The 12,824-nt window shown below is 43.0% G+C and overlaps 1 long non-coding RNA gene across 1 annotated transcript; it reads right to left on the bottom strand.

The window, feature by feature from the left end:
* Window positions 1-3,828: 3,828 nt before the first annotated feature.
* Window positions 3,829-12,466, bottom strand: LOC139034844 (uncharacterized). Its single transcript, XR_011487432.1, has 3 exons — window positions 11,735-12,466; window positions 10,280-10,363; window positions 3,829-7,889 (listed from the first exon to the last, which is right to left on the bottom strand). It is a non-coding gene; the product is annotated as an uncharacterized lncRNA (long non-coding RNA).
* Between the last annotated feature and the right edge of the window lie 358 nt (window positions 12,467-12,824).

A 12,824-nucleotide genomic window follows, 5' to 3' on the forward strand; every position in this document is an offset into this window, starting at 1 on the left:
CCAATTTTAGAAATATCGACCACAGATTCAAAGTGTTTCCATACCCTGCGTGATCCAAATGAAACTGCTAGTTTGCGATCCGTGCTTCAGAAGCCATGATGCAGAAGGAGACATTCCTTTTGTGGTTGTTGTTTTGCTATCCAGGTTAGAGTCTGAGTCTCTTTGATTAAGCAAATGTGTTTATTTGCCATGGATTGAGGACCTACTATGCATAAGAAACTGTTCCAGGTGACTTACATACATTCAAATCGTCCTCATAATCTAGCAAACTTTGCATCTTACCCATGAAGAAGCAGATAGTCAGAGAGGTTAGCTGACATACCCAAGCACACACGCTACAGCTGATACTTGAGGTCAGGATTCTCTTGCTTCAGCATTCTTCTTCACTAAAAATATCACATTATTAAATTTATCAATGTCCCCCCTTTCTGTGATTAAAAATTTTTCTGTCATGCTAACTGGAAATCATTTTTTTTTTTCACTTCATTTGGTAAACAATTATCACAAGTTAAGAATTCCAGGAGAAACACTTCATACTGTCAGGAGACATTCTGAAAGAAGACAAGGTCAGCCCCATGGCCAAGTAAATGGGGCAACCTCAGTGGTGCTTGTGTGATTCCCCGAAATGCAGAGGTGCTAACGGCAGGCTACACAGCAGGCAGATGCTCCAAGGAGAGTTAAACTTGGGAGGTCTCCACAGTCAACACAATGAAAATGATTATTGGTTGCTTACATTGTGTCAGGAACTGTGCTAAGCATTTGGAATGCATTTAACTCTTACAGAAAACCTATGAAGAATTTGAGGTGCAGAGATACGAGGTAACTCACTCAAGGTAATATAACTAGGAAAGCAAAGAGACCAGATTCAAGTTCAGGTTTAGTTTGGCTCCAAAGTCCATGCTTTACTACGTTGAGAGTCTATCTTCCAGTTACAGTAAACTTTTATTGAATGAACATTTTGTGCCTGGCACTGTGATCATGATGTTGTTGTTGTTGTTGTTGTTGAGTCACTCAGTCATGTCCGACTCTTTGCAACTCTTTGGACTGCAGCATGCCAGGCTTCCCTGTCCTTCACCATCTCCTAGAGCTTGCTCAAACTCGTGCCCATTGAGCTGGTGATGCCATCCACCCCCATCTAATCCTCTGTCATCCCCTTCTCTTCCCACCTTCAATCTTTCCCCGTAGCAAGATCTCGATGATATATGCACATACTTTTACAAAACTTAATTTCTCTTTTGCATTCATTTGTTTGGGTGGCATAAGGCAGGCAGTTTATGCTACATGGCCTGGCCCCTCTTAGAAGATGTTCAAATAATTTATTTTTGACAATCTAGCTACAGTGATGCTAAAGAAATAAATTAAGGGTTACCATGATGATGATAATTACAGTTTACTAAGGGCTAACTCTGTGGCAGGTATCTTACTAAGCACATTATGTGTAATATCCTATTTGATTATTGTTGTTGTTCAGTCACCAAGTTGTGTCCCACTCTTGTGACCCAGTGAACTGCAGCACACTAGGCTTCCCTGTCACTGACCATCTCCTGGAGTTTGCTCAGGTTCATATGCACTGAGTCAGTCATGCCATCCAACCATCTCATCCTTTGCTGTCCCCTGTCCTCCTGCCTTCAAGCTCTCCCAGCATCAGGGTCTTTTCCAATGAGTTGGTCCTCCCCATCAGGTAGCCAAAGTGTGAAACTTCAGCTTCAGCATCAGTCTTTCCTGTGAATATTCATGGTTGATTTCCTTTAGGATTGACTGGTTTGATCTCCTTGCCATCCAAAGGACTCTCAAGAGTCTTTCCAGCACCACAGTTCAAAAGCATCAATTAATTCTTTGGTGTTCAGCCTTCTTTATGGTACAGCTCTCACATTCGTACATGACTACTGGAAAAACCATAGGTTGACTAGACGGATCTTTGTTGGCAAAGTGATATCTTTGCTTTTTAATACACTGTCTAGGTTTGTCATAGCTTTTCTTCCAAGGAGCAAACATCTTTTAATTTCATGGCTGCAGTCACTGTCTTCTGTGATTTTGGAGACCAAGAAAAAAAGTCTCTCACTGTTTCCACTTTTTCCACATCTATTTGTCATGAAGTGATGGGACTGGATTTCATGATCTTAGTTTTTTAATGTTGCATTTTAGCCAGCATTTTCACTTTCCTCTTTCACCTTCATCAAACTCTCTTTAGTTCCTCTTCACTTTCTGCCATTAAAGTGGTATCGTCTGCATATCTAAGGTTGTTGATATTTCTCCCAGAACTCTTGATTCCAGCTTGTGATTCATCCAGCTTGACATTCTGCATGATGTACTCTGCATGTAAGTTAAGTAAGCAGGGTGACAATATACAAGTCTTTACGTACTCCTTTCCCAATTTGTAACCAGTCCATTGTTCAATGTCCAGTTCTAACTGTTGCTTCTTGACCTGCATACACGTTTCTCAGGAGGCAGACAAGGTGGTCTGGAAAATTCTGTTTTTAAGAATTTTCCACAATTTATTGTGATCCATACAGTCAAAGGTGTTAGCATAGTCAATGAAGCAGAAGTAGATGTTTTTCTGGAATTCTCTTTTTCTATGATCCATCGAATGTTGGCAATTTGATCTCTGGTTCCTCTGCCTTTTTTAAATCCAGTTTGTACATCTGGAAGTTCTTGGTTCACGTACTGTTGAAGCCTAGCTGGAAGGGTTTTGAGCATTACCTCGCTAGCATGTGAAATGAGCACAATTGTACAGTAGTTTGAACATTCATTGGCATTGCCCTTCTTTATGATTGGAATAAAACTGACCTTTTCCAGTCCTGTGGTCACTGCTGAGTTTTCCAAATTTGCTAGCATATTGAGTGCAACACTTTCACAGCATCATCTTTTAGGATTTGAAATAGCTCAATGGGAATTCCATCACCTCCACTAGCTTTGTTCATAGTAATGCTTCCTAAAGCCAACTTGACTTTACACTCCAGGATGTCTGGCTCTAGGTGAGTGACCACACCATCGTGGTTATCCAGGTCATTAAGACCTTTTTTGTACAATTTTTCTGTGTATTCTTGCCATCTCTTTTTAATCTCTTCTGCTTCTATTAGGTCCTTACCATTTCTGTCATGTATTGTGCCCATCTTTGCATGAAATGTTCCCTTGGTATCTCTGATTTTCTTGAAGAGATCTCTAGTCTTTCCCATTCTATTGATTTTGGTGTTCTCACAGGAGAAGAAGAGCAAATGTCTTTTAGTTTTGACTGTACTCTTATTTGATTGCTTTGCACCAATGCTATGATGCAGGTACAGAGTAACCAAATATCTCCAAGAATCCTTAGACAAGGTAAAGGTAAAGGGATGACTTCCCTACACTGACTGAGGCACAGTTGAAAGGAAGCTATAGAAGAGAGGGATTTTGAGAAATGAAACGCATAGAAGATAATTGAGCCCAGAAGATGCCTCATGCATGAGTGGAAACTTCATCTACAACAGAGCTGGCATTACAGATTGTTGGAGAAAGTGTAGACCATTCAATAGTTGGTGTAAGGAAAATAACTGGATCCCTACCTCACACCATACACAGCAACCAATTAAGTATGCAAAGGAAAGCTTCAAAACTTATAGCAGAAAACATAGAGAATACTGATCTGATCTCAACGTAGGAAAGAATTTTCTAAACAAGAACAAAATGTGCAAGTCCTGAAGGAAAGTATTGTCAAATTCAGTGCCATTAAAATTAAAAAATTCTGTTTATCAAAAGGGGCAAGATGAATGTGAAAGAAAGCTACAGTCTGGGAAAAGAAACATGCAGAACATATAACCAACAAATGAATTTATCCAGAAAGAATTATTTAATTGTTAATTATTTAATTATTAATTATTTAATATTTTTAATATACACATTATATGTATAAAACACAAATACTTGATAGCAAACATATGTATAACACACATATTTTAGAAATTAATTTTCAAAAAGACAAAAGCTAGCTGAAAAAATAAAGAAAAGGCACAGAAAGGCATTTGACAGAAGAGAATGCATAATGCCCGATAAACACATGTAAACACTCTCAATCTCATTTATAATTAGGAATGTGGGAATTAAGCCTGAAAAAGATACAATTTTATAGCCCCCAAATTGATAAAGCATTTTAGAACATGTTGGTGAGGCAACGATGAAATATATATACACAAATTATATCCTTATATACTGTTGATGGGAATATAAATTATTCCAACCATTTTGAAAATAATTTGGCATTATCTAGTAAAGCTGAATACACACATAAAATGTTCTGTTATCTAGAAATCCCAGGGATGTGTAAACACACCACATACACACTTACCCCCAGATCAACTCTAATGTGTGTACAACATGAGACATGTACAAAAATGTCCATGGTAGCATCTTCTTTGTAGTCACAAAACAACAAGCAACAATTTACCAAAAGAAGAATGAACCATTTCTGCCACACTTAGATAATACCTTACCATAATGAAAAGGAATGAACTTTAGCTACATGTATCAGCATGAATTGCTGCCTTTAAGTTGGCTTGTGAATTGTGGCTTTAAGTTGGCTTAAAGCTCAACATTCAGAAAACTAAGATTATGGCATCTGGTCCCATCACTTCATGGAAAACAGAGGGGAAACAGTGGCTGACTTTATTTTTGGGGGCTCCAAAATCACTGCAGATGGTGACTGCAGCCATGAAATTAAAAAACCCTTACTCCTTGGAAGGAAAGTTATAACCAACCTAGACAGCATGTTAAAAGCAGAGACATTACTTTGTCAACAAAGGTCCATCTAGTCAAGGCTATGGTTTTTCCAGTGGTCACATATGGATGTGAGAGCTGGACTATAAAGAAAGCTGAACACCGAAGAATTCATGCTTTTGAACTGTGGTGATGGAGAAGACTCTTGAGAGTCCCTTGGACTGCAAGGAGATCCAACCAGTCCATCCTAAAGGAGATCAGTCCTGGGTGTTCATTGAAAGGACTGATGCTGAAGCGGAAACTCCAATACTTTGGCCACCTCATGCGAAGAGCTGACTCATTGGAAAAGACCCTGATGCTGGGAGGGATTGGGGGCAGGAGGAGAAGGGGACAACAGAGGATGAGATGGTTGGATGGCATCACCGACTCAATGGACATGAGTTTGGGTAAACTCTGGGAGTTGGTGATGGACAGGGAGGCCTGGTGTGCTGCGACTCATGGGGTTGCAAAGAGTCGGACGTGACTGAGCGACTGAACTGAACTGATCAACATGAATGCATCTCTTTAAAAAAAATGCCAAGTGAAAAAACTCACATTGTAGAAGAATATATGCAATATGATAACATTTATGGAAAGTGCAGAAACAGGCAAAACTGAACTGTAGGTTGCTAAGGCATGCATGGAAATCTTTTTTTTTTTTTTCTGAGTGATGGAATCATATACACAGACTTTAGAGCTGTGCTTACTTTGGGAGAAGAAAGGTTAGGAGAATGGCATGAAGGTGGGGTGCAAAGGGGACTTCAACAGAACTGGTAACATTCTCTTTCACGAACAGAGTGGTAAATCCATAAGAGTTCATATTAGTAGTAGTAGTAATACCTTACACATTTTTTTCATTATACATTTTTGAAAGTATGTGATAAGGTGGAATGGAGATAAAAGATGAGAAGATGGCTGGAACTGTTGTCTGTATATTTAATAACCCAAAGAAGTACTATCTCTCGGAGATACCAACCCAATATTTTCTTTTATCTTTTCCGTCAACCTTCCCCATCCCTCTTACCTCCTCCTGCCAAAACAGAAGACAAAAACCAAACAAATGAATGAATGAATAACCCATAATTTAAGTGGAATTGGTTATTTAAAAAGCAGACCAAATGAAAAACTGGTTGGTAAAATGAAGATACCTCCTAAAGTCTGAGGGATGTTCTGCCATGACATTTGGTCTTCAAACATTGTTTTACTCTGTAAACTTAAAAAGAGTTGAAAAGACTATGTGCAACGCATAATTTTTATGTTTACATCTAAAACGTAAGTTTCAAAAGAAGGCAGTTTCCTACTATAAATACTGATATTTTGCAATAAACTTTATATAATTTAAAACATGTTTCCAGGGACTTCCCCAGTGGTCCAGTGGCTCAGACTCCACCCTCCCAAAGTAGGGGTCCCAGGTTCAATCCCTGATCAGGGAACTAGATCCCACATGCCGCAAAGACTGAAGATCCTGCATGCTGCAACTAAGACCCAGAACAGCCAAATAAATAAATACAAATATTTTAAAATTATTCTATCAAAGATGTTTCCAGCGAAACCCATGTGTAATCATCCATTAAAAATATACAGGAACAAGCTTTTCTTAAAATATTGGCATTTAAAGCAAGACTGTTATATAATTTTAAAAAAGTTTACAATGGAATCTGTGTACCATAGTGATTTGGTATCATTATCTGTTTAGAAATATTTGAATGAGCTCTTCTAAATGTTGCCTCATTCTTTCCTCTCTTTGATGCATATTTTCATTCCTTTATCATATGGAACTTTACCCCGTGAAACATACTTTGCGTCATATTTTTCTACAACAAAAAATATGTATATAAACTCAGATCTCATAAGTCCCTAAGGGTTAAAACATTTCTCTGGATTGAGTCATACAATGGTGAATGGTAAACAATGATAAAAACACAAATATATGTTTTGGTAGTTATTATTATTAAACACAATTTTTATTGGAAATGGATCTCTTTGTGATTGGATCAATTTTTTCTTTTCTTTGTTCTACTTCCTAAAAACAACTAAGTAATCATTCTGTGTTGACTATTACTGCTAAAATGGAATATAATTCAGCAATGTTGGACAGTTCTCTGCAAATAATAATTTGTGGTCTTAAGATTTGCAATTCAGAATGCACAGATTCTGGTAAAATCATTAAGAGTGTTCTGATGAAGAGAGTCAGAAGCTTATAAAGGCAAAAGTCACAAGGTTGTTAGTTGTCTGGCAGGAGTTAAATTGAATTTGATGCAGGAAAATAAATATTTATCCATAAAGGATAGTCTGTCACAAGTTATTTGTTTTTTTGTCATGAGTTATCTTAGGGTAAGGGTCCAACAAGTAGCTTGAGTTTCTGTAACACTGGGCAGGTGTTCTGGAGGCCTGCATTAAGAAAATAAGTGGTCAAAGTTCAGATTTTATCAGGACTAAGACCTGCATAAGGCCCACTTCCTCAGTGGCCTCACAGCTCCATTTTAGAGAGTTGTCTTAGCAATACGAACTCCAGTTTGGCTTTCCCTTCGCAGAATCAATACTCACCTAATTTTTTCTCTTTTTCAATAGAACTCTGAGAACTTTTGTTCAAATTTAAGCAGTGGGGTTGGAAGTTTTGCTATAGAGATGTCATTAAATTCTTTGAATTCTTTTTGAATAAATGCTAAAAATCACTTAGTGATTTTTTTCCCTCAAAATTATCTAAAAATAACTATAAGCGAATAATTCACATCTCCTTCAGCTTTGTTGAGAGCAATGAATCAACACCATTTGACTTGTGAAAATATTTGTAACCAGTTATTAGAGTTAGTCACTTTCTCAACAGTAACACCAATATTTCAAACTGTTGCTTTGCTTGGGAATCGGTGGGTTTCTGCTCCCTGAGGCAATGCACCATTGTAAGCTTTGAGATGGAGGAGAGAAGGGAAGAGAAGCAGGAAGAAGTCTGTTGTAAAGAGGAGCACACAGCGTTGATTTCACTTTCTTAGATTTTAGGAAACAGTGAAAATAGGCTTTGAGGATCTAGAAATCGATTCCTTTAAGACCACTGAAGACTCTACAAGGAAAGTTCTCCAGACTCTCCAACGTGGACAGGCAAGTCTGTGGACAGGGAAGTTGACATTGCTGGGAGCTTGTTAGAAGAGCATCATCTCTACCCCATTCTGAACCAAAAGAAACAGAAACTGCTCTTAACAGAAATCTCATGGTTTTCTCATTAACACACCGAAGTTTGCGAAGCACTGGTAGACCGTTATTATTCCCCTGTCCCCCAACCCTCAGATCAGGCACTGGCTCTTGTGTGGCTTCCTTCAAAGTGTGGGTAATCATTTAAACCCCTCTCCAGCGTCTGCGGCTCCTGATTCTGACTTCAGTTCTCCCAGACGTGCCTGGTTCAGTTTCCAGCTGCCTCTGAGACTGACTGAGCTGGGCTTCTTGACTGCAGATAATTTAAAGGCTGCTTATGAAAAAGCAGATGGTCCCTGAGGGCCCCTGGTAATAAGTGGCAGCTGACGGCTCTCACTTCCTGCTCACTAATGACCAGATTTGGGAAAGACATCCGTTTTCTTCCCCGAGTGTCGCTCGGACCAGCGATTTTGAATTACGGGATGTTAAGACTGGCAAGGCTTGCCTGTGTCACAGAAAGGCTTCCTCTTATCATCCTTGTGAACACCGTGACCTTGTCATTAGGAGAGCTACAAATAGAACAGCTTTTTCTTTTTTTTTTAAGGAAAAGAAAAGCCTATTCAAATAGAGAGTCAGAAGCTATTGGCTCCAGCAAGAAGAAAATGGCTGTGATTGTATCTTTGAAATGTTTTTGCCTTTCCCTGTAGTATTTCTGCTGCGTTGACAGTCGTGCCGTCCAAGCTGGGCCTGGCTCTCCACCCGGCCCGGGGCCCTGCGTTCAGTTCTTGTGTGTGTGGGATCCCAGACCTGTAAACATGGGGGCCTGGTGCCAAGGCCTCCTTCTTGGGTGCAAACACCCAAGCATCAGACGAGCAGCCCATGGGAGGAAGCATTTCCCTGGCATCATTCTCGTTTTGCCCCCGCAGCAGGAAAGCCAGCTTTATGCTGGATGGAGCAAGGACAGTTCAGAGTTCAAACCCTGCTCCACTGCTCACTGGCTGGGTGACGTGGGCAAGTGACCTAAACTCTCTGAACTGCTGAGTCTCTGTCTCGAAAATGCCATGGTTTTCAGGAGAATTAAATGAGACTTGGAACACAAGTAGGAAAGTGGATGCTCTGTAAAAGTGATTTTTCTCCTCCTCTCAGAACAAATGGACAGTGCTTCTTAAATCCATTGCTTCATAAAGTCATGGACTCTTCGGCTGGGGCAATTCTTAAAAATTTATGATATGCACTCCCTGATAGCTCAGTTGGTAAAGAATCTGCCTGCAATGCAAGAGACCCTGGTTCAATTTCTGGGTCGGAAAGATCCACTGGAGAAGGGATAGGCTCCCCACTCCCAGTATTCTTGGGCTTCCCTTGTGACTCAGCTGGTAAAGAATCCGCCCGCAATGCAGGAGACCTGGGTTCGATCCCTGGATTGGGAAGATCTCCCGAGAAGGGGAAGGCTACCCACTCCAGTATTCTGGCCTGGAGAATTCCATGGGCTACAGTCCATGGGGTCGCAAAGAGTCAGACATGACTGAGCAACTTTCACTTTCTTTCTTTTTTTCACCTGAAGAAACTCGAGGGGAAAATAATCTGGATGAGCCAAGATGCAGATTTTACAAAGGAACTAATTGTGCTAATGATTACTTAAGATGATGGTGGCCAAGAAGGGACACATTTCTCTACAGCTGATTGGCCACAGATCCATGCTACAGGTGGGCGTCCCTGGTAGCTCAGCTGGTAAAGAATCTGCCTGCAAGGCAGGAGACCCTGGTTTGATTCCTGGGTTGGGAAGATCCGCTGGAGAAGCAATAGGCTACTCACTCCAATATTCTTGGGCTTCCCTTGTGGCTCAGCTGGTAAAGAATCTGCCCGCAATGCAGGAGGCCTGGGGTTGATCCCTGGGTTGGAAAGATCCCCTGGAGAAAGGAAAGGCTACTGACTCCAGACTCCAGTATTCAGGCCTGGAGAATTCCATGGACTGTATAGTCCATGGGGTCACAAAGAGTCAGACCTGACTGAGCGACTTTCACTTCCACTTTTTATGCTACAGGTAACGAGAACCAAGTCAGAACAGGAACAGACAAGAAGAGAGAGGAGACAGGACAGCAGGAGCCCAGCCCTGAGAGTCCTTCAATGAGCTGTATTTGCTGCTTTGAACAGCATTTCAAATACTGAAAGTAGGTGTTAATATCAGTGCTTCTCAAAGCTCCATCCCCAGTTGGCAGCTTCAGCATCACCTGGAAACATGTTAGAAATGCAAATTCTCAGGCCCTGGAGTCAGAAACCCTGGCAGTGGGCCCAGCAATCAGTGTTTTAGCAAGCCAGACATACGCTAGAGGCTCGAAATTACTAGTTTACATGATTAGCACCTTAACCATCTTTTCTAAAGCAAAGTAAAAATGACATCATAAATGTCCTAGCATTTGAAATTGCTCACCTCCTTGACACCTGCTGTGAAAATTCCCAGATATTATTGTCTGCTGATTCTTGCACAGTCACCAGATATAACTTCCTCCACTGCCTTGGGTGGGATTTGTTTATTCAGGAAGCAGTTAAAAAACAAAGAGAGAGAGAATGATTTTGAAAATTAAGCAAATGAATCTGATCTCTTCTGTTCTCTAGAAATACTTTTCCTCTGGTATGACAGTATATTTGTAACTTTCTTGCAAATTACACCAACCACCCCATTTTCATTTCCCCACCTTAACAATCCCAGCTCTAGAAGCAGTCACAGTGAGGCCCTGTGTGGTCTGGAACGTGGCAACATCTGCAATGACATGGTGGTGACCTGCAGGCAGAAACTCTGGGCCCCTCCAAGAGCCATCATCACTCGGTCCCACCTTCTGCTTATTCTGAATTTTCTGTGTGGTGGTTAGAAGTCATGAAGAAGGCCACAAGTTAACATCTGTAGCATATTCCGCTTCTTATTCATGTCCTCTTATCACTGGCTGGATATGTGCCTGCCTCAACCCCCCAGCTGGGGGCTCCTTGAGGGGAAATGTCACCCACTTAATCCCGTCTACAGGGCAGGCGTGAAACAGACTTTTATGAACATGGCCAAAACAGACGCTCAGGGAGATCGGGAGGCTTGCCCAAGCCTGGAGACCCTTCTGAGCGCCCATGGCGGTTCCACCGCCTCTGTTTATTCTGTGGGGGTTTATTACTTATTTCATCGCCACGTGGCATTCTCTAGAGACTCTGTAAATGATTGACTGCAGTCACCTCCCCCTACCCCCATCTGCAGAGACCAGGCTTTGTAAATATAAAGGCAGCCAGCAAGTCACAGCTAAAAGCTTTCTAATGGGGACAACTCCAACATGTTATTTTCAACATTTGACTCCCAAGTTTGAATAATTCATGGGGGAAGGAAAAAAAAATCTGTTGAGCTAGAAGTGACTGGGCTATTTTAATGAAAGCTGAGATTCAGAATGTTTTAGAACTGGAAAGTCTCTGAGGGGAGCAAAGGCAGGAAGGGACTGCCTGGCACCCAGCAACCTGGGGAGCCCAGGTCTCCTCTGCCCCACAAGCTCGCTGGCCAAGGACTCACAGCGGTCCGCGGTCTGTCCCAAAGCTGCACTCAGACCTGAAGATGCCCATGCCCAGTGCTTGGCCTCGAGCCCCGCAGCCCGCCACCTGACACCAAAGGTCAGGTCCAAGGGCCTTCTCCCTGTCACTGCGGGCCACCGAAGACCCAGGGAGCTCAGGTTTCCTCCTCTGTCTTCAATCCAGCCCAGTTGTCTCATAGGCTGCACATTAAACCCCCCTGGGGAGCTTTTGAAAAATTGGATGACCAGGACCGGACCCAGACCAATTACATCAGCCTCTGGGGTGGGGTTGGGGCTGGAGCCTCAATCTTTTTCAAGCCACCCCCCCAACCCCAGCTGATTCCAACCTGAAGTGGAACTTGAGAAACACGGAGGGCAGCCCTCTCTCTCGTCTCAAATTCTCTTGAAGGCCAGCACACTTCTCTTCTTCCTCCTGTTTTCTTTCGCCAATTCTTGGGCTTGAACACTGTAAGCACAGTTTATATGATGGGTGCTGCCACTCATAATGAAGCCGCTTAAGACATTGGCACAGAAGATCCTTCTGGTGGGGAAGATCCCCTGGAAAGGAAATGGCAACCCAGTCCAGTCTTCCTGCCTGTAGAATCCCCTGGACAGAGGAGCCTGGTGGGCCACAGTCCATGGGGTCACAGAGGCAGACAGGACTGAGTGCACGCGCGCACACACACACACACACACACACACGGCCCTGCAGTCGTCTGCCGCCTCTGTCTCCGCTCCGGGTGGCCCACCTCCAGGCCCCCACCAGGTCTCCACGGGGCCTCACTGGCCCCTGGCAGGACAACGGGCAGCCACTGCTGCACTGGCATCGGGAGCCCATCCCCTCCTGGGATCCCGCCCCCAGCCCGGGGCGGGCACGCAAGCCCCGGGGCGGCTGCCCTGCCTGCGGTGATGGGTCCCAGAGGGAACAGTCCTTTGCAGCAGCTCTTCTGTTCTCGCTGGCTAAGCGTGTGGGCGTGCAGCAGGCATTTGCTGGGGAACGTCGGCAAAAAATAAAACTTCTCAAGCTTCAATCCTGTAGACAGATTGAGAGGCCTCCCAACAGTTCAGAATTGCCGAATCTGGATCCGTCCGCCCACTTCCCCCCCAGGAAGTGGTAGGTTGAGTTCGATGTGTTTGCATTTGACAGTGGCCTAGCTTATGGGGCTTGACATCATAACGGCGATGTTTTACGATGAGTAAGTCAACAGGTGGTTCTTGGACCTCACTGCATGCGGAGCACCGTGCTAGGCCCTGACCAAACCTAGGGGGAGGCCACCTCTGCTAAAGGTACCTGATGGCCTGTGGCCATGGGGAGGGATCGAGGCTCCGGGGCGGCAGCAGTTGGCCTGAAGGTCAAGAAGAGCAGAGGGCTGACACTCAGCCCCAGACTCACAGGGATGAGGAAGCGAGAAAGAGCCACAAAGCGGGGAAAGCGGG

The sequence above is a fragment of the Odocoileus virginianus genome, chromosome 4 (assembly GCF_023699985.2).
Source record: "Odocoileus virginianus isolate 20LAN1187 ecotype Illinois chromosome 4, Ovbor_1.2, whole genome shotgun sequence".
NCBI classification, from domain to species: Eukaryota; Metazoa; Chordata; class Mammalia; order Artiodactyla; family Cervidae; genus Odocoileus; species Odocoileus virginianus.